The 22,461-nt window shown below is 44.5% G+C and overlaps 1 protein-coding gene and 1 non-coding gene across 5 annotated transcripts in view; both read left to right on the top strand.

Annotated features, from left to right (window-relative positions):
• Window positions 1-22,461, top strand: part of ASTN2 (astrotactin 2) — an 800,009-nt gene that overhangs the window by 522,100 nt on the left and 255,448 nt on the right. The window lies entirely within an intron of this gene.
• On the top strand, window positions 11,161-11,232 carry TRNAV-GAC (transfer RNA valine (anticodon GAC)). Its single transcript has one exon. It is a non-coding gene; the product is annotated as a tRNA-Val (tRNA).

The raw sequence follows: 22,461 nt of genomic DNA, 5'->3' as shown, positions 1-22,461 counted from the left end.
CAAGGTCACTATCAGAGTTCCCTTGCCTTAATTCTTGATCAGTGAGGGATTGGCAGAGACTGTTGGAGTGAGATACACTCATCAGAGGTTGGTGCTATTTGTTGTTTTGTTTGTTCATTTGGATTTTACTTCCCTCACTCTCCCATCCTTACCCATCCTACCTCATTCCTATAAGAAAGAAAGGCCAACGTCAGATATAGATTGCTGAGATTTAGATAAACATCCGTCAAGAACTGTTATTGAGCCTGGAGTCTCAGAAATTGCAGCGAGGAGAAGTTCCTTGGGAATAGGGGCTGAGCAAACACAGTGGTAGATTTCGCAAAAGCCTCATCAAAAAGAAGACGGTTCTGCCAGCCGCAGACATTTGCCTATAGGCCTTCAAGAATGACCTACAAAGGGTGTAAGGAGCTCGTGAAAGATTTACTAGAAAGGCACTTTCCAATCTGGCTTGCTTATCAGATGTGCATATTGTACAGCATAAGAGGACAGTTTGGGGTAAGATGTGGGATTCAGGATGAGACATCACCAACCCACGCTTGGTGAGACAGAAGGATTCTCTTTAAAGATTTGAGGAAAGCTGGCTTTCCTTTGTGGCAACCACTTGTTCCCCAGCTGAGGGTCCTGAGTCACATCTTATTAAGTGGCTCCAAAGCTAGGGTTTTTCTGCTGCTTTCCTGGGACATGGTTAATTGTCCATGCTGCTTCTGGATCTTTCCTTGCATTCTACCCTTTAATCATGTGTGTATTTCTTTATATGCCAGGTCCTATATTACATTACATACTGTGTGTTTTCTGACTTAATCTTCCCAAGACTGGCTGCAAAGTAGTCTTCAACAACTTCGTTTTACAAAAAAGGAAATGAATGTGTCAACCAGAATGCATTAAGCTGGGTCTTGATAACAAACAACTTCACAACCTCAGTGGCTTCACAGAAATGCATGTGTGCGCGCGCGTGTGTGAGTTGCTCGTATCACAGTGTTTCTGCTCGTTCTGGTACTTGGGAATCCTGGCTGACAGAAGCATCATCTTCATGTGCTTCCATGAATGCTATCGTAGTGGGAAAGGAACTTGGCTCTCATTACTTCCTCCTAGAGATGACATTCTGCTGGCATTCCATTGGTCAAATCAAGGCGCCTTCCAAGGGTTGAACTGAGACATGCAATCCTATTATGCGCAGAGAATTAGAGACCCAGAAATATGTGAGACACCAATACTGTTTACCACTCTGAGGCGCAGAGATGTTAGGCTGACTCACCTAACAGTCATGCAGCTAAAAACAGACAGCACGTGGGTCTGACAACAAAGCCCGTTTAGCTGTAGTGCCTCCCAGGCTTTCAGCGTGCTCCTACTTTGTATTAGCACCTCTGAGAGCTGTAATTAGATTTATTTTCTATACTTGTCAATTTTCTTCATTCAGTTCCCAAAGAATCATAGGCTTTATAGATGGAAGAACCTTGGAGAACAGTTTGTACAAACTCCTCCCTTTGTAGATGAGATGCCCGAGGCTCACAGTGCTTAAATGAATTACCTAAAATCATATGTAACTAGTAAGTGAACGAACCAGGCCTCCAAGCCCCAGTCTGTTGGGTTTCTCTGTATTCACGCGGAAAGCTTTAGAGACATAGGATCCAACTCCCGCGCTGTACAGACGGTAACACCAAGGCCAAGGTTCCATAAAGAATTAACAGCAGAGCCAGGCCTGGAAGCTGTTTTTCTATACTCTTAGGCCTAGGTGTTTTGTAATATGCCGTCATCTTATTGCAAAAAAAAAAAAAAAAAAAAAAAGCAAAGGAGGCAAGTAGTGGAGAAATTGTTAACTGAAAGTAGCATTAGCTTTTGATTTTTCAAGGCCATTCCCAAGCCTTTCTATGTAGTAATATTCCAGCTCTTGGCAAAATCTTCAACTAAACACCTGGAGACACAGCTGTAAGCTACCTTCTCTGGGAGATCAATGAAAAAATTTTGGAAGTGAACTGAGGAACAAAAGTTGGAGGCTGGATCACAGGAGTCAACGGGCAATTTTCCCTGAGGTCCTAACTCCTGGGTTGCCTGCAGAAGAATCTCCTTTCTCTGTCTCCATTTCCCCAGGGGTTCCTAGCATCATCCCCAGGAGTCTAGGCCAACATGTCAGGTCCTGGAATCAGAAGGCTGAGTTGCCAGTCCTGTCCTGCCACCTCCTGCTGTGTCACTCTAGGCTACTCTTCCCTTCTGATTTCTGTTGCCTCTTCTTAAGGAGAAGTTGAGGGCAGAGCTCAGACAAAGACTAAGGGCATCTGTCCCAGAATAGGGCACTCCTTTTACTCAACTGCCATGGCCAGAGGCTCCGTGACGCCTTTCCTCCTAACCTAATCATCAGAATCACCAAGAGCCGTGTCAAGACGTACTGACCATTTGCCCCAGTGAAGGGACGCAGGAAAGTGAATTTCCACTGTATTCCCAGGTGGTTTATGTTAGCCAGCAATTTGGGGATATGCTCACCTAATGTCTAGGATGCTGGACTTTGGAGTCCAAGTCCTACCTGGCTGCTTGTCAGCTGTCTGACCTTGAGCACATTAGCTCATCAAGCCTCATTTTCCTCGTCTCTAAATCAGATAATAATAACAAGACCCACTTCTTGGTGGTGGTGTTGTGATGATTAAACAAGATTGGCGCCTGTTCCATCCCTGTTCTCGGCAGACATGGAAGACCCAAGTGCTGCGGGGGGGCAGCTAAATCCGTAACTAAGGAGGAATCTTGGGCAAAGGCCATCCTTACCTGCATGATCCTACAGGAACTTGGTCCTGTTCTTGGCTGGGACCCAACACAAGGTGTCAGGGTGCCACCATGAGAAGTAAGAGGGTCCATACCCCACATCTGCCGTTTCCTAGTTGTGTGGCTTTGGACCATCCTCTAAGCCTCTATGAACCCAGTATGTTCAACTGTAAAGTGGGGCTTTTCCTCAAAATATCCTCGAGGAGCTGTGGTGAGGATTTAACAGTCTAATGAGCAAGAGTCGTAGCCACAGTAGGCTTCTGACGAACGTTGTTTTCTCTTCCTTCAGTTTCATTCCTTTACCCCAAGTTCCAGAAGCCATGTGGTGGATGAAGATGTTTTCTGTTGCATTCTCCCAAATTTCATCTCTGGACTAGAGTCATGATTATCCCCCCAACTTTCCCCAACCAACCCATGTTTTGATGAATACACTGCTTTGGTGAAATGCTGAGGGTAGAGACAGAAATGCCGCCCTTCATGCTCCGTGGGTCCGTTGAAGGTGGACCGCTCAGCCTGCAGTGTGGGACGGGCAGCAGTCAAGGTCATCTCCTTGTGGGAGTATTTATCTCATCTTTGGAAAGCTGTAATCTCATTGAGAGGTTGTATCATTTGTTTCCTATAGGGTATTCCCCTTTGTTTCTATCTGGATGACCTACGGTGAAATATACCTAACTAGCAATGTGAAATTTTGATGCTCATGTGTGCTACATGGAATTTGATAATCTGGACCCAGATCCAGAAGTTCCAGAACTATGTTAATCTACCACCTCTGGGGTGATATTAAAAATATATAATGATCAGCGTAGAAGGATGTCCATCCAAATAGAATGAAGGTTCAGCAGTAGGTCCTCCTGGACCGCACATCAATCGGTCTTACTTACCTTCCCCCTTTCCTGATTTCTTTCCCCTCTTTTCAACTCATCACATCTCCTGATGCATTTCTCAATACCCTGAAGCATGACTGATATAGTAAAGCTATTTTTTCTTTTCTTTTAAGAGTCTGTTTCTGAGGGGCATAGGCAGATGTTTCTCCCATGACACAAGTGGACAGAGCAGGTTTCCTATGATACGTTTTACATGAGAAAACTGAAGCTCAGAAAGGTGAAGTGTGGCATCCAAGGTACAGTGTGTATATGGTCTGAAACCATATGATACTCACAGAGCAGAAAGCAAATAATAGCTCATCATCATCATCAGACAGGAAATCGCTACCTAAAGGTAGGAATGTTCCATGTGTCTGCTTACAGCCAGAACTCAATGCACATGAAATAAGCTAGTGCTTCTTAAACTCCAAGGTGCACACAGATCGCCAGGGGATCAAATACAGGCCCTGGTTCAGTGGGCTGTGGGTCAGGCCTGAGACTCTGCATTTCAAATGAACTCCTGGATCTGAGGACCAGCTTGAATAGCGAGATGTTAAACTGAACTTTCTGCTGGATGTGAGCCCAGGTTACAACTGAGAGGAGAAAGATGGCCGCCCTTCCATCTGCCTGTCTGAAAGCAGTCCCAAGGCCAGTGGCACTAGGGCGTCATGCAATCCCACAGGAGTCTCCTCGCAGAGTGACCAAGTGCAGAGACTGTTTGGGATTTACAGCAGCCAGGGGAGACAGTGCTGTTCTGCAGTTCAATAAGCCCCTAGTGCATAATGTACAGAATCTGTTCTCTGCATCCATTTGTCTGCTCTGCTCACTGATGGGTACAGGGACACTCTGAGCATCAGTGGTAAAGAGGGAGGCATGTATCTTGACTTCAGTGTCCTGAAGGCAAAGTTTGGTGCCCAGACCAGAGCTTCCTCTGCCTGTCCGCACTGCAATTCCAGCCATCATCCGATGCCATGGAAAATACTTGCCAGTGGAAAGCTGGGCTACAGTCTGCTTTAGGTGGAAGGCAGACTCCTGGCAAATTCATGAGAAATCCAGGTGGGAGGGGTCATTGGCCTGGATGAAGCTTTATCATTCTTAAGCGCTGAGACAAAAATCTTATACTGTCAACACTCATTAGTTTAATTGGGGACAGAAAGAAAGTAATAAAATTAAGACCTAGTGAAAGATGCCTTTTATTTATTTATCTTTGTGGGGAGCAGGGAATTTCAATCCATTTTTAAACAAGGCCTCTCTAATCTTTCTCCCTAATTATAGTAAGAGCAGAAAGAAAAATAGCTGCTTTATTTTTGAAAACACTTTATTCTCAGTGTTTACATCTCTAAATATCCCAAGGATGGTCATTTTATGAGGAAAACAGATTATACACAGCCTACTTTTAATGTTCTCCAACTAACCTAAAGATGTGTCTCTAGTCGGCAAAACGTGCTAAAAGCTACAGAAGTAACCATGTCCATTTTATATCTCTTCCCGGTTTTCTATCCACTGCCACCCCCGCCACTCCTTTTGATTTTGTTTTTAGTTTTCTGTCTTCAAAATCCCTGACTGTGTTGTTTTTCTCGGAGGGAGAAGCCTGTCAGAACCACTGAGCTATCTGAAGCAGAGACAATTTTTAAGGAACCGCAATTTCATTACACTCAAATGCAGGCAGTAACTCAGGCTGGTCTAAGCACTCATAAGGAAAAGTCTGTAGGGAACCTAAGGAGCAGATAAGGATAGACTGTAATTAGCACAGTAATTGTAATTAGCAGAGCAATTGTAATTAGCACAGTGATTGTTTGTTCATAATGGGTGCTTCCAAAGTGACTCCAGGCAGTTTGTTCTCTTAAGTATCTTCTGCCATTTCCCCGGTGATCTTGTTTACACTGCTAATGTACTAATATGCTTAGCCATCTCTTTTATAAATAAACACTGCAAAGGTACAAGGCAGCCCAGCCCCTGGCCAAGCATTATCGTCCTTAATTAATGGAGTCCACAGCACTGAACATTTACTATATTTGCATTATGCCAAGGCAGCGCCCCTACATTACTCTCTGAAGAATTCACACCTCAGAAGTCATTTGTTATTGTTCTGCTAATTACAAGAGGGAGTGGGATGGCACCACAGGACTGCACTTGAGGTCAGAGATCCCAGTCCTGGCTTTACCACTTACTCTCATTGGTTATGTAACAAGTTTTCATGTAGCACCTCTGATGTATTAAGCTTCGGGGATGAAAGATGGAGATAGACAAAGTCCCTACTCTTATGTAGATGGACCACTGGCCCAGCCTTGGTGTGGTAAGTGGCAAGGAAGACTTCCTGAATGAGATGCTGGCTGAAGCCTGGAGGATGTGATTACAGTTAGGTGGGAGAGTGCTTCAGCAGGTAAGAGCACGGACAGAGCATTGACAGACGTGAACATCAAAGTGGATCATGAAGACGGTGAGGGGGTGGGATTGTAGAGATAAACTATGGTTGGTGATGGATGGATTCAATCAGGTAGGGTTATTTAAGCACCACAGTAATGGGACCATTACTGGCTGTATGACTCTTCAACGTTTTCTAACCTTTGGGATCCCAGTGCGCTCATCACTAAATCAGGGAACATAATAATAGCAACCCCACAAGAGAATTATGATAGGGAGGGAGAGGTGGTGAGAAAAGTCAGGTTAAAATGCCCTATAAAGTGTAAGGACATGTGCAAATGTTAGTGACATTTTCCTAACATGAATCTGAGCATCTATGAGATACTACTTACTCTGAAATCTTGTGCGGGAGTGTATATCCTGGCACATTTGAGATCATGTGAGATGCAAATTCACCAGCATTACTTTCTTTGTATTCCTTCCAGAGAAATGAAAAAGTAAGTCTATTCTAAGCTCACATTAATAAGCCTACGCATGTGTATCAAGAAAATTAATTTTTAGGGAAATATTTCCATTTCAGGGAGATGCCCTGAATGGAAATGTATTTAGTAACAATTCTAATGAAAGATATGATCATAGTTTATTAGATGTGAATTAATACAGAAAGCTCCAAGGGCAGTGGCTGGGGTTTTATGTAACATCACCACTGAATAATTACTATTAATGATAATCTAGTGGAACACCTCAAAGGTGGCTTTTAAGAGTCCAAAATGAGCATTTATTTTTATGTCTCATAAGATCCTCAGAGGAGCCCATTATGTTAGCAGTTAATTAGCAGGCACAAGCCAGGAGCCAATGATGCAGGCATTTGGATACTCCAGTACTGGTCCATTCAGTGCATCCCTGACCACTTTGAAAGAACTTTAACCCCTGTATCAGCCAGCCACCTCTCCATCCTCTCTGAGGGTCCGGGTGCTCTCTGCAACCTTGAAGCTATTTGGCTTGTTTGGGATGCTTTCTAGTGTAGGAGGAAATTAACAGGATAAAGGGATTGGTTTACCTTGCCGTCCCAGTCAGAGAACTGAAATTCCACCAAGGGATACCTTTCCAAGTTTCTATTAATTACCAAACTACTTCGAAGGAGTTAGTGAGGACCCAGTCACTGGAAACAGACAATCCCAGAAGCCACATAGGCATCTTGGTGCTGTATTTGCGAAGGAGGTAGAAACCTAGCTTGAAATTATACTAAACTGTAATTAAATTCTCCTTCAGCCTTGTGATTCAACCAATAAATATACATTGAGTGCTTACTGCATGCCAGGTTCTGGAGATGCAAGCTGAACAAGACTCTTAGAGCTGAACATTGGTATAAAGAGGGAAAGAATACTCTTCTCTTTGGTATATCTAAGTCTTGTGTTTCTTAACTTTTCTCCTTTCTCAAGGACCTGGGAGCCATCTCTTTGAAATGGAATCATCAAGGAAGAAAGCAGAGAAATACATTTGCAAATTAAGGAATCACTGTGCTATGTGGAGCCTATCCCACTGGCCCACCTGCCCCTGAAGTCCTCCAGGACTTTTCCACTTCCATAACCTGACCTAAAAACCCTCCTGCCCTTTATTTCAATGGGAATGAGTTCAGACCTCTCTCCCCTATTGCAGTAATCTTGAATAAAGTCAGATATTCGGATTGCTTCAGTTTTTTACCTAATGTCCTTCCCCTGACCCCCCAATCCAGGAGCTTATCCAGTGCTCTGTCAGGGCAAAATTGCATTAGGCAATGTTAAACAGTCAAGGAAGACTTTATTCAAGGCTATTGCAATAGGGGAGGTCTGAACTCAATTCCATTGAAACAAAGGACAGAAGGGTTTTTAAGACCGGGTTATGGAAGTGGAAAAGTCCTGGAGGACTTCTGGAGAAGGTGGACCAATGGGATAGGCCCCACACAGCACAGTGATTCCTGAATTTGCAAATATATTTCTCTGCTTTCTTTTTTTGATGATTACATTCAAAGAGATGGCTCCCAGGTCCTTGAGAAAGACATTCTTGGGTTATAAAACTGGCAAGAGGCTTTTAAAAAGATTTACATGTTAAAGGGCAGAGAAGGAATTTACAGTGACAAGTTATTTAGAGGAAATGCTCTAAGAAAAGGGAGGTCAGGGACCTAGAGTCAGGAAGAAGCCTGCCTGAAGTTTGGTCAAGCTGAGCAAACTTGAAGCTGGCTTAGTCACTATCTTACCTTTAGTTGTTTGTCTCCTTCGGTGCCTCTTGGCTGTGACAGTTTAGTAGGTTTATTGTTTTAATTTATTTTTATAGGCATTAAATTTACAAAGTTCAAGAACGAAAATGGTATAAAAGACATCCAATGATACTCCCTTCCCTGTTTCTCTCTATTCTTTTCTCCTGCCTCCTTTCCACTTTGGTTAGTTTCGTAGGTATCTTTACCACATTTGCTTATATAAATTCAAGCAAATAAGATTGAATATAACTCTCAACCTTTATCTCACAAAAGGTTCATAAAGTATGTTGTTTTTCACCCCCCTTCCCCCACTCAGTTATATCTCTTAAAGATCTCTCCACAAACAGGAAATTTGTCAACAGAGACACAGAGAACATACTCATGTTGGGGTTTGGAATCTCATTGGAGAATGTAGGGGCCCCAGGGAGATGGGGAGACCTGGGTTTTGGAGATGAGTAGTTCCTCATCTTGGGCTCCTGGGCTTTACACAGGTGATGTCACTGTCCTCAGCCCAGTGGCTTCATATGTAAAATAAGCATCCTTGCATCCCATTGTGTTGTTGTGAGAAAACTAAGGGATATAAGGAAACTAGTCCCAGGAAAAGTAACAGAAGTGATAGTAGTAACAGTAGCAACAGTAACAACAATGACAAACGTGTACGGTTTTCACCCCCTACCAAGTACCACTGTATCTTCATTCAGTCAGAAATAATCACTATCTATTATGTACCACTCACAGAATACCACAGTGAGCAAAACTCATGAAAACCCTGCACTTGTGAGTTAAATTCTAGTGTGGGAGACAACCAATAAATATATACTATGTCAGGTGTGCACACTATGGAGGAAAGCAGGACAAGGGGGCTAGGGTGTGCCAGGCAGGGGGTTCTATTTAATACAAGCTGGACACGGAAGGCTTTGATAAAGTGACATCCATGCAAAGTTCTTACCAGGTGAGGCAAGGAGGAGCTTCCAGGCAGAAAGGGCGCAGCAAGTTCACAGGCCCTTTGCATGTTCCAAGAACAAAAAGGAGCCCAGAGGTAAATGGGACATAGTGACAGAGCAGCACGTGGTAGGAGAAAAGGCTATAAATGAGGAGATAATGGACATCAAGTGGGGCAGTGTGGTAGTTTGTATAGGGTCCTATGCGTCACACAGGTACAGTGCTTTGGATTTTACTCTGAGAAGAGAAAGAAGCCAGTGTGTGATGTGAACAGGAAAGGGCTATGAGATCGGTCATATTTTTAAAAGGCCACTTCATCTGGGGTGTGAAGAATGGAGCTTAGCAGGCAGGATGGATGCAGGAAAAGCAGTCCCAAGGCTTTAGCCCACCCAGGTGAAAGACAGCGGAGACTGGTTGCAGGTGTTGACATGGCGAGCGGTGGACAGGTTCTGGGTGTATTCTCAAGGCAGCACGCCAGAATTTACTGATGAGGGAGAGGAAGGGGGAGGCGGGGCTGGCTCCCTGCTTTTAGCTTGATCAGTTGGACAGATGGAAGTGCATTGACGGAGACAGGAAGGACCACGGTAGGAGCTGGCCCAAGGGAGGGATGTAGAAATAGAAATTTGGTTGTGACCATGTTAAAAAATGAGTTCGATTGTGGAAAATTCCAGTCATTTATAACAGTAGAAAATCGTGTGATAAAAACCCCAGGTCCTCATCACCCTGCTTCAGTAAGCATCATCTGGTTATGTATAATATCCATCCTCATGGAGATGTTAGGAAGCCATTTGGCCAGACAGTCTGGCAGAAGAGAGACCAGACTTGAAACACACATTTTGGGTTGTTTAGGCTATAGGTGGTCTACAAGAAACGAGGGGAGATGAGTCCACCAGGAAGGAGGTAGAGAAAGGGAGACCCCAAGTCCCCAGCCCAGGGGCTCCTGTGCTTGGAGGTCAGAGGGCGGAAGAGCCACCAGCACAGGAGGCTGGGGAGGAGCCCCAGTAACGGAAGAGGAGAGCCCGGGAAGTAGCGGCACCTGTTCAGTCCCACTCAGCTCTCACAGCAGTGTAATGCAGAGACATGATGCTAATTTTCTTAATGTCATCCAGCTTGTAAATGGTGGAGCCAGGACTGGGATGTAGGCAGTCTGGCTCCAAACCCATACTCAAATATCCATCTCCCTCCATCCCTTCTACCACACAGTCACACATTCCACCCCCTTCGTACCACTGTGCTAGGCTGAGGGACTTGAGGGTGGTGGCTGCAGGGGAGAGGAAGAATGTTATAAAAACAGCACGTTTAAAGTTAACTAATAATGCAGGACATTATGTGTGTGATCGACCACCAAATTACCTTAGTCAATAATTCAGTGCCACCTAATACTATTAATGATATAAAAATTGCTATTTACTGAGCGTGTATCTATGGGTCAGGCGCTGTGCAAAGTGCTTCCAATGCTGCATCGTCTTTAACCCTCACAGCAAGTTTGTGGAGATGGGCCGCTTGTAGCCATTCGGCATGTAAAGCCACTGAGGTTAACAAACAGACCTTATAAAGTGGTGGCTAGGGGTTTGCTCTGTTCCACTGATGGGTTTATGACCGCATTATTCAGAATGAAAGGGGGGAAGGTAGGGTAGCATAGGCTTTGGGGTCAAGTAGAAGTGAGTGAGTTTAAACCCTAACTCCCTGCAATGCGGTCTTAATCACTTAAACCGCCCAGCCGTAGTTCCCTTATCCGTGAAAATGCAATGAAACAGAAATCCTGCGTCTGCAGGAAATTACTGCTTTTCCTCCATAATACTCGCAAACACTTAAGTTGAATTCATGTCTATGGGATTCTTTATTTCATGTCTGCTTTTCCTACTGAAATGAGATCCAGGACCATCTTTGACTCCTTGTCATGGTAAATCCCCAAGACCTAGCAAAGTGTGTCCGTGACTAAGGTCTGGACAAAAATGATAACTGTAACTTAGAAGTTGATTTTTGTTTTTAGAGTCTATGGGTGGGGGTATAGCTCAGTGGTAGAGTGCATGCCTGACATGCATAAGGTCCTGGGTTCAATCGCCAGCACCTCCATCAAAGATAAATAAATAAAACCTAATTACCCCCTCCAATTTTTTTTAAGTCTATGGATAACGTATATGAGATCTATACGTCAGAGTGACTTCTATGCCCACCCGAGACTGGAAATCTCCCCTAGTCATGGCAGTTTACACCCTGTGCTCCTTCATATTTCAGTTTCCCTCTGCAGAGCTGAGGTAGTAACATAGTTTAATGATGAGGCCGTGGCTTCGGACTCAGTTGAATGCAGTCTCTGCTTCTATTAGCTGGGTGCCCTTGGTCAAGTCACCTGACCTCTCTGAACTTCATTGTCCTCGTTTGTACAAGGTGATTATACTGACTACCTCATTGATCAGGTGACTAAATGGTATGTGATGCTTAAATCAACTGACCCATGATAGATGCTCAGTACAGGCTACTCATTTCCCCTTCTCACCCTCAAGGCAGAAACTATGTTTATTTTTATGCCCAGTGATGAAAATAAACAGGGCTTAATGCATAGAAGGTTGGAAGGCAGGAGGAAAGAAAAGGAGGGAAGGAAGGAAGGAAGGAATGAAGGAAGGAAGTCGGTCAGGAAAGGTCTGTAAGCTTGCCATTAGGACTAGTTTTTAAAAAGAAAGCATTTCATTCATTCATTGAACAGATATCCTGCACTTAATAAATTTTATCCACTGTACTACGTGATGGAGATACAAAGAGAGCCAGACGGTGGCCACATATGCCCATGTTTGTAGGGTGACCATACATTCCAGTCTGACTAGGACAATTCGAGTTTGTGCCTGATGTCCCAGGTTCCTGTCTACTTTAGCATTTAATCCAGACAAAAGTCACCTGGATTAGATGATACATGATATGGTCACTTTATCTACTGAACTCACAGATAACAAAAGAAAGGAAACACTTGCTTACTCAAGTGAAAGTTAACCAAGCGAGTTGTGCAGTGTGACATTTAGAAGTCAGGGTGCTCTTGGAGCAAACCTCTGGGACCCACATGGGGGTTTAGGAGTTCAGGCAGGTGCTCCTCGGGAAGCAATGTTTAAGATGAGATGTGAAGGGTGAGTAAGAGGTTACTAGGTGAAGGGAAAGAAGAGGACAGACTATGGTGACTTGCAGAGAACTGGCGCAGAGAGCATATTGCTCCAAATATAAAGACTAAAGGGAATTCAAGCTGGTGTTTAGAAAGTGGCAAGCATGCTGGGGTCTCTTTCCTGGTCTCCAATCACTTAGTAGGTCCCTAAAGGGGAGAGCACCTCTCTCATGGTCTTTGGTGTCCTGCCATGAGTGGCAATCACCAGAAAGATGGAAGAAGAATGGAAGTTTTAGAACATGAACTCCTGGGTTGGCCTAAAGGGACCTGTCGCAGAGATGCCAAAAAAAAGGCAGTGAGAAGAATGTGTGTCTCCCCAAAATTAGCTTTTCTGGAAAAGACAGAAGGGAAGCTTTTGTTCCGACAAAGTTATGTTAATATTGTCAAGTTGGTGCACTGGGTCGCTGAATGGGTACTTGGGGACTGTCACAATATTGATGGGGAGTTTGGCAAGTTAATTTTAAATCTGTCACTTCACTCTTCTACGACTTCTGCTCCTTAATAAAACTCTGCAATGATTGTGGGCTCAGCTGACAGCTGGAGAGTGATCTTTGAATCTGAAACTGGTGCGGAATGATTCTTTCTCCTCTCCCTGTCTCCTCCTCCTGCCCCCTCTTTTCTCCCTTCCCCACATCCTAGGTTGCCAACATGAAGTGAGAAACCCCTTCTCTTATAAAAGCAATCCCATTGTTGGGGGCAGCATGAGACCCTGGAAAGGTACAGGTTTTCCAGTTGAGCCCACTGAGGTTTCAGTGCTGATTCTGCCCCGACTGACTCGCTGTATGACCTCGTGGAAGCCACTTGAGGTATCTGGTCCTCTGGTTCCTCTGGCTGTTGTAACAGAAAATAATACATGTCAGAGCACCTGCTGCAGTTTACCACCTGCCAGGTTCCTTTTTTCCCTTCAACAGTATGCGGGACATGAGCTGCAGGTATCTGGCCCTGGACTCAAATGACAAGTGAGCCAGAAGCTACATCTCTAATAGGTCCAATGCTCAGATGGCATCAAGAAACCCATGGAGGAATGAAAAGGAAGGCGATGATTAAAAATGTGCAGCACTTTTGAGAGCCCCAATGAGTTTCTAATGAGCTTTTTGCTCAACAGACTAATAACAGTTCTAATAAAACCTACCCTGCTGAAGCCAAAACCTTCATTTTCTCCACACTCAAAAGACTCTTTTCTCTGCTGGGGCTCCTGAACCAATGCAAATTGCCAGGAAATTGTGCAAACACCCAAACGATATAGACCTGCAACATTCACTCCCTGGGTCTGTTTTCTATGGCTGGTGTCCAGTCTACTCTAAGACCATTCTACCCACTTACTCAAGTCCCCAGCTTTGATCTTGCCCCCTGCTTATACTTGAATTTGATTATTCCCTGTATTCAAGTCTATATTTTCTTTATCAGTGTTGACTTTGCTTTATTTTTCTGGCTATCACAGTCACTCCCTCTGCATCACCAGACTTCCAGGACCCAACTGGTTACACTGTCTGCTTGGGGGGCAGTCAGCTGACCTACTCCTCCCTCCTCCCTAAAAAGTACAATTCTGGGTAATGTGTGAATCCACTGTAGAGCATTTGACATTCATTCTGTAGGTATTAATTTAACAACTGTATTATGGCAAGCCCTATGCAAAGTCCTAGTATTTGCAGAAGTGAATAAAACAGCTCAGAGTCGTGGTGGGGGCAACATGAGTGAGGTCAACTAAGAGAAGATAATGGAAGAAACCTACAATGACAGCCATGCTTGTCCTGATTCCTGAGATTCCTCTGATGCTCTGACTAAGACTCACTCCTAAGCCCCTCTTCACTTATGATTTTTTCTCTCCTCCCCTTGAAGGAGAGACTATGTTCAGTTTGAAAGAAATGTATTGTTTCCACTTCCTCATTTTCCAATTGCTTCTTGCAACTTTCTAGTTTGATTTCTCCCACATCACTCCCCAGAAATGCTAGTCTAAACTAAGGTCCTCGATGATCTTACCAGTGAACACTGCAGAGTGGTTAAGAGCCTGGGGAGTGGAATGAGAAATGCCTGGGCTCAGATCTCAACTGAGTCTCTGTACTAAGTAAATTTAGTTTCATCATGTTTTTAAAGGAAGGGAGCATTCAAATCAGTGAATGCATGCAAACTGCTGGGCATGTAGTAGACAGGCAGAAGTTGTTGTTTACTTTTCTTTTCAACCTCCTGCCTTCCTCTGCCTCCCTTGCATCACCCCAATCACACAGCACTTGCAATTAAATATGTTTGTTTCTTTGTCTTCTTGACTGGCTTATGGGTTTCTCACGTACAGAGGTCATATCTTCTGTGAATCAGTGGCTAAGGCAGAGCCTGACCGTGTGATCACCCAGTGAATTTTGTGGATGATCAAGAAATGAATGAATGAATAATAGAACGAATGTGAATGAAAAATGAAATGAATTACTCAGTGGATGGATATATACATGCATATATGTTCATATATGATTAATATATAGATGAATATATATGAGAATAAAAGCATGAATGAACGAACCTATGAGTGGATTTAGTGAAGTGATGAATGAATGAATGGTGATAAATGAGGATTCCCTGAGGATTCTGCTGAGGGCAGAAATGTTACTGAGGGAATGAAAAAAAATGACTGAATGAAAAGGCAAATGAATGAATAAATTGTCTAGTTGTCTTTCCTGGACTTTGAGGAACTTTAAGAAAGAAGTCAGTATTTAGAATTTGATGCTGTGCTAGGCAGGGTGGAGGAAACAGGAGAAGGTGGGGAAAGGGCACAGAGATTCGGAGGAGAATGGCAGGAATTAGCAAGGCTGGGGAATTATATGGGGTGGGGTTCTATTTGTTACAAGGTCCTTAAGTATCAAGATTACAGTGTAATTGGCTTTTTAGTGTGTAATAATAATCACAACAATAATGAGCCATTTCATTCCTGTTGTACCTAACACCGAACAGTCTACCACAGTCCCTCTTTGATTTCTCTCTCCTGAGCTTCCCAAGTGCTTCAAGAGGAGGCTGGGCAGAAGCCCTCATTCCTTCCATGTGAATTCACCTGATCAATAGTTTAGATTTAATCCCTTTCTGTCTCCTAAAGGACTTTAGACAAGTAGCAATAAATTGCACACATATAGCGAGGTATTTAAAGCAGAGGGGTAGATTTTAAGTTTGATAACAGTCTGATTCTAGAATGCTAATGAAAGCCCTGTCAGTGAGTCCAGGGAAAATGTCAACAATGCGGAGTTTACTGGGTTCTTCTTGCCTGTGGAAGGAGGGATAGCCAGTCATCAGAGGAGAGAGAGACAGGTTAGCACGGCATCCTGAGAGCTGTTTTCTCCATGGCTTCGCGCACAAGCATACCATGGGCAATACCATGGAATGAGTCTTCAGCAGTTGTTTTGAGAAGTCCCCAAGTATTTTCTCTATGAAAAAATTTTCATTGACTGTCATATAAAAGTCTTTGCATTAAAGAATAATAAACACTCTAAGAAGAAGAGTAAGCATTACTTTAAAAATAAGCAAACTGATGCCCAAGGAAGTTAAATAAATTCCATCGGTCATAAAGCAAATCAAATTAAGGCAAGGCCAAGTTTTAAACTCATATCTTCCAAATGATGTCCTTTCCACAGCTCATTTTTCTCTTTGTTCAGTGGTCTGCTTCTTCCACTTTGGATTCCAGAGTAGGTTCTTAAATTGCAGTGCTGTCTCTCTAGATTTCTCATGTCTTAGCATCGTGGCATAGGTGTTTGCCACTCAAGGCGTGGTTGCAAACCTGGGAGCTTATTAGATATGCAGAATCCCCCATTCCCCAGAAGATCTGCTGAATCAGAATCTGCATTTTAACAAGACCTCCAGGTGAGTTATATGCAAATTAGTATCTGAGAACTGGGATCCAGCAGTGGTTCTCAAAATGGGGTCCCTAGACTAGTAACATGAGCATCACCTGGGAATTTGGTGGAAATGCAGATTCTCGGGCCTATCAAGTCAGAAAGTCTGGGAGTGGGACCCAGCGGTCTGTGCTTTAACAACCTTCCCCCAACCCAGCTTTCACCCCACCATTGCCCCTGGTGGATCTGATGCACCCAAAGTTTGAGAACGACTGGGGATAGAGGAAAGTACACCAGTCATTAAATTCAGATGCACCTGTTGGAACCTAGGTACCTCCGCTTCCTATCTGTGTGGTCAGCCACTCCCTGTCTGACCTTATAAGCAAAATTATGGTGACCACAACTGATGACGATGAAGATGATGATGGTAATGACCGCTGCTCCCTAGGCAGATGGTGATAATCAAATCATCGACAAAACTTCCTTTTCCTCCTGATGCCCCGGAGTCTTCCACTGCTTTAATGCTTTAATGATGTCTGCATTTCTGCCTGGGACCCCAGTGGCTTCTCTGACACTCCCTTCCAGACCACAGATGGGGATGAGAAGGTCTCTGGCCCTGGCCCTTAGAGCAGCACCATCTCTCAGCACCTGATGGCTCTGTTCTTCAACCGGATTCAATAATAGCACTAATCCACATAACGCAGCTTGAATCAGAGGCAATTTGAATTAGTTTGGCAAGTTGAACATCACACGTGACACTATTCAATATTTTGCTGGAGCTCAGATCCATAACCTTTACTACGTCTCCTTCATCCACTAATTTCACAATTTTGTCAGGAAAAGCTATCAAGTTGTCCAGGATGATTTGTTCTGCATGAACCTCCAGTGCTTCTTATCGCTCACTATTCCATCATCTCTCAAATGCTTACAGATTTTTCTCTGGGCACATTTGTCCAATTATTTTACTAAATATTGACACCAGGCTTACTAGACAGTAATTTTCAGGATTACCTCTCATTAACCTCCTTGGAAGACCAGTTCTGCATTTGGTCAGTTTCACTGCCACCGTTCTCTGACCGCCTGCCTCCTTCCACACAGTCCTACCAACTGCTTCTGGGTGGCATTCCCTGTTGTTTGACTTGGATAGCAGTCTTATTCCTTTCCACACACCCCGCCAATGCTGCAATTATCAAGGTCATCTTACATACAGAATCACAGGAAGCTAGAGGTGTAAACAGCTTTCAACAGGAGGCATGTTGTGGGGAGAGAGCCCGGACATACTGGGGTGGCAGACCTGTCTCCTCCACCCGAGTGTTCTGTTACCTGGGGCCACCTCTCTCTGAGCCCTTTTTTTCCCAGCTGTAAAATGAGACTAAATAAACCTCAAGGAGAATTACTAAAAGGATGAAATCAGACAGATGCTTCATACTCTCGGCACAGTGCCTGATGGGAAACCCGTGCCTTGTTCATGGTAGTCTCCTTCACCTGTACCTTTTCGAATGCCCTCCCTTTACAAAGAAGGAAATAAGTCTAGGAAAGAGATATACTAAAGATCACATACAACGGGAACCCCACAGAAGACACGTCTCTGAGTCCTTGTTCAGTGTAAGTCTATATATTTACCTTTGGCTCCTCCTTGCTAATCATATACAGGTGGATGCAACACCATGCAGATCGCAGTTTGTCCAGCAGAGCATGAGCTACATCTCAGTCCCCACTCACCCCTCAATAGGGCATCTTTGTGCAGTGCACAACCTGCACAAATGTATGGGGAGACCCTGTATCTTCCCCTGTGCCATGGAAAGATGAGATTTTAAAGGCTCTTCCAGCCCTGGGATTCTCTGATCTGTCCCCTTTCTTTGAAATGTCACAGACAATATGCCTGAAATCCTGCTTTTTTGGTGGTGGTTTGTTTGCTGTTGTAGATGGGACAGTGGGTGGAAGAAAGATAAGCACGTCTATAGGGGTATCTTACACAACTGCTGTAGCAAAACAAACATAAAAAATGGGTCCACATGAAATTAATTTCATTGATTTTTTTTTCTTCCTCTCCTTTGAAACCTCAGAGTGTGGAGGTTATAATTGGGCCATTTATTATCCGCTGCTGAGGGACTCGGGGGAGCCAGCATCCCGGGGGCCTGAAGCTCCCTGTTTACATATCACCCTTCAGGACCGGATAACCAATAGTCCTCTTTTCCAACCCAAGTCCCATTCCATTCCCTTTTATTATGTGTCCCTTCAATTCTATTACCTGCTTGCGATGTCAGTGACTCAGCCACAGTGGCTACATTAATGATGGCTTTCAGAGCGCAGCTAATGACGCAGGCACTGAGGTGTCTCCAGACCCAACAGCCAGCCGAATCTCAATTTAGCAGGATTTGAGACGCAGCGTCATGCATTATGCATAAGTGCGCCCGCCCGGCTGTGTGTAGGGAGTGTGTGAATTTGTCAGAGGAAGGGTAGCGGGTGCGCATTTATACGCAAGACCCTGCATATTGGCGGTCTCGGGGTAGAAAAATGAGATGTCTGATTGTGCAGAGCGTTCGCCGAGAGATTGGCAGGAGGACAGGGAAGGATATATTGGTAAATAGGAAAGAATCTTGTCTCCACTAGGAAGACAGTACAGCAGACTGGTTGAGAGATGTTCTCTGGGGTGAGAAGTCTCGGGATCAGATCCAACCATGGCTATTTACTGGCGGGTCCACCTAAGCTTAGGAGTTAAGACTCAGCTTCCTTATCTCCGTAATGGGATCATAATCCGCTGAGCGGATTAAACGGAATAATGCAAGCAAAGCTCTTTGTCCTGTGCCTCACAGCACAATGCTCAATTAACATGCCACTGTTATTAATGATTACTCCCCCTGCCAGAAGGAAGTTTGTATCTCCACAGCCCACTCCCGCACAGCCTGCCTGAACATAGGCAGAACACCTTCTCTTCTACTCTCATGGGCGTGACTTGTCCACTCTACAGAACAGAGAACACTAGAAACAACACGTTAGATTCTTGTCCTGGTTCTGCCTCAAGGTCACTGGGAACCCTTGGGTGAGCCCCTTCTGACCTTGGTTCTCAGCCTCCTCATCTACAACTGAGGGGTCAAAGTAGATCAGTCTGCATTTCTTGAAGAGGCATGGGGTCTTCAGAAGAGCCTCAGGAGTCCCTTTCAGAGGAGTGCAGATAAGGGCTGGAGAGTACAGGACCTAATATCTGTGTCATGAGTGGGCGTTCCAACCATAGATTCTGCGACGAGTAAACAAATGTGAAAATCACTGCTCTGGCAGGTACTAAGGCGCTTATAGTTTTGATGGCCCGTGATTCTACAACTTGTTCACGGAAGGAGACGGACAGGCAGAGGGAAGAGTGACCGCTCCCTTAAGGGATAAGAGATAGTTATTCTGGGAATGTTGAGTTAGTCTGGGGACAAGGCATGTCTTAAAATTGTGAGGACGTCCTGAGTCTGTCTGTCTAGGCTGAGATCTGGTTCTGTAGGAGGAGGGAGTGGCTTTACAGTTAGAGCTGAATCAGTTCCGGGCTCTGCCTCTTACTTAGATACTGAGCAAGAGTCTTGCCCTCTCCGAACCTGAGTTTTCCCATCTGTAAATTGGAAGCAATAGCTCCTACTGCAGGGGGTGATGGCGATCTTCAGTGAGATCATATGTGTAATTTCACAGTGTTTGGCATGTGGTATGGGCTCAGTGCACATACCAGTGTCTTTTTTTCCTCCTCTTCCCCACCTGAATGCCAAACTCTGCTTTATCCCTGCTCTTCAAGGCCCGTACTTAGATCAAGTACTCCATTATGAAGGAGACCTGGTCCCACCTACCTTCCCTGTCATTAGCTATCTTCTCTGTGACCCCTGTTCTTCCTCATGACACCCCCATTAGGCTACAGCATTTCTTTCTTGAAATCCACAGGCCTCTGGGGCAAAGCCTTGGCAGGAGAATTCCAGAAAGGAAAAAAAAAAACACAAAACTTTACTGTAGAAGTCGTGAAGCCCAGTCCAAGTCCCCTGTGGACAGTGTAAGTGGATGGTGGCTCAGAGTTGGGGCTCAGACTTTTCAGGGGGAACTGGGTACATTCCAAAGACTAAAGGCCCAATGCATGAGGCAGAACTTTAGAAACAGAGCTCTACCTCCTAGAGAGAAAGTATCAAGGATCAAAAGAACATGGCTTGCTGGGCAGTTTATCAAGACACTTATTGGTAAAATAGGATGAAGGCCCAGTGTCCAAAACTCATTCCTAAAATGAGAGTAAAACCAGAAGTCAGCCTAATTTCTACTTCTTCCATTCCTTTGTTTAATTCTCTTCCCTCCATCTTTTTTTTTTCTTTAATCTTACTGCTTCTAGGAAAGCCTCAGGCTAACAGAAGAAACACATCTGTAAAGAAATAATGACTGTACAACTCAGTGCATGCTTAACAGACATGAGTACCACGTGCTAATGTGAAGCTAAGTCCTCTGAGCTCTGACATAGAGGTTCATAAATTGCCTTTGACAAGAATCAGATCCTGGTGACTGCGGCCAAGACAGGGCTGCTGGCTGGAGTCACATGACTCTGGTCTTGGAAGAGGAGGGCTGGGGGATGCTGGTTGAGGGGGGAGGCAGCCTTGGAAATGGGGCTGATCATTTTAGCAAACCTCTGGGTGTCAGAGTCTTCTAAGGGGTAGCTTACCTGGCAGGGCTCAGATTGCTAATTCATTAACCCAGCCCAATGGCTGGCCTATGCCTGGCCTGAACTCTATGCTTCTTTGCTCTTAGCTTGTGGGCACTTGAAATCTAGTCCTTGGATTTGCAGTTCTCTAATTGTATTCTTGATTGCTTTTCCCAGTCCTGCTGGGAACCTAGGATTGCAATATTTCAGAGAAACGGTAACATTTAATATGTTTTGAAAATGTAATGGCATGGATGCCACACAATCAGCGTGGACCCTGGAGCTATCAAATTGACTGTCAGCCATGGACAAGAAAGGTCATATGCATGAGCACCAATGGAAGGTTCACCCTGAGGCAGAGCCCCCACCACTCCATGGGACTTAGATCTCTCTTTGCCTGCCTTCACCTTTGGCTGCCTGTCCTCTTAGTCTTTACCACTTCTAGATGGATGAGCTTGAATTCCAGCTGGGTATGGCCACCACCACTATTCATGGTCCTGTACGGAGCTTTGGCACTGAGTGCACGAATCTCGCCATCATCTAGTCAGTCCTTGGGGGGGGGTTCTCCCACCATCCATATGAAGAATATACACCTTATCCCTGTTCTCTCAAAACGTGGAAATGAAATAGGTAATTTCATACAATGTGATAAAAGGACAGTTTGTACTAAGGTGGCTTAGATCCATCCATTCCTTTATTCATGAGCCTCTACTGTGTGTGAGACTCTGAGGTGCTAGAGATGGAGACATGAGTCAGATGCTGTCCTTGTCCTCTTGGTACTCAGGGGCTGGTGGGGTGGATACAAGCTTAAACTAAATGCAGTACTGTTTGACAGATTTTACAGAAATCACTGTCATTATGTGCTGAGCTATGTCAAGTACTTTAAAGGGATTAGCTTATTTCTTCTTAACAATAACCCCATGAGGTAGGTGTACAGTATCCCCATTCTACAGCTGAGAAAATGGGGAACATCGAGAGGTTACGTGACACAAATAGTAAGTGCCTTGAGCCAGATCTTGTCTAGTCTGACTGATAAGCCCACTCACCCTCTCCCTTGATCATTGTCCTCTGCTTGTTCTGTGCTATGATAAAAGAAGCATGAAAGCCAGGGGGCACCTGATGTAGCCAGGCCACCTGGGAAGGTTTCTAAAAGGTGACGCCTGAGTTGAATCTTGAAGGGCAAGTGGTTGTCAGAAAAGGACAGAGGAATGGGTACTGCAGGCAGAGAGATCAGCAGGTGAAGAAGCACAAGACTTGAGAAGAAAGCGCATGAGACTCCAAATAGTCTGATCGCTCTGGAGCATGGGGGTCAGTCTTTGGAGGGGGAGGTGAAGAGGTGATGAAGGTCATGGAATGCTGGGCTTTATACCCCTGGCTCCTTGAAGGACATCCTGGTTGGCAAATCGGTTTAGGGAGAAAGCTAGGTTGAAGCATGTGAAAGTGTCTTTGGGGAAAACCTTCCAGAGAGTCCTTCTCAAGAACTTTTCACTAAGAAGTCTTGGCTTTCCCATAGGGAACTCATTACCACCTTGAAGAAAGTGCACGCGAGTACACATGTGTTTGGGAATGGGAAACTAACAAACTGGAAGGGGAAGATGGGAGAGTGAGAGAAATGGAAATGAGGTCCCATAAGGAAGTGTTCAAAGCCTGGAGTTGTTTATCCTAGAGAAGCAAACACTTGGGAAAATGAGAACTGCAGT

Source organism: Camelus bactrianus, chromosome 4 (genome assembly GCF_048773025.1).
Source record: "Camelus bactrianus isolate YW-2024 breed Bactrian camel chromosome 4, ASM4877302v1, whole genome shotgun sequence".
Taxonomy (NCBI): Eukaryota; Metazoa; Chordata; class Mammalia; order Artiodactyla; family Camelidae; genus Camelus; species Camelus bactrianus.
The sequence above is the reverse complement of the archived record's forward strand: the minus strand, read 5'-3'. Positions and strand labels throughout refer to the sequence as shown.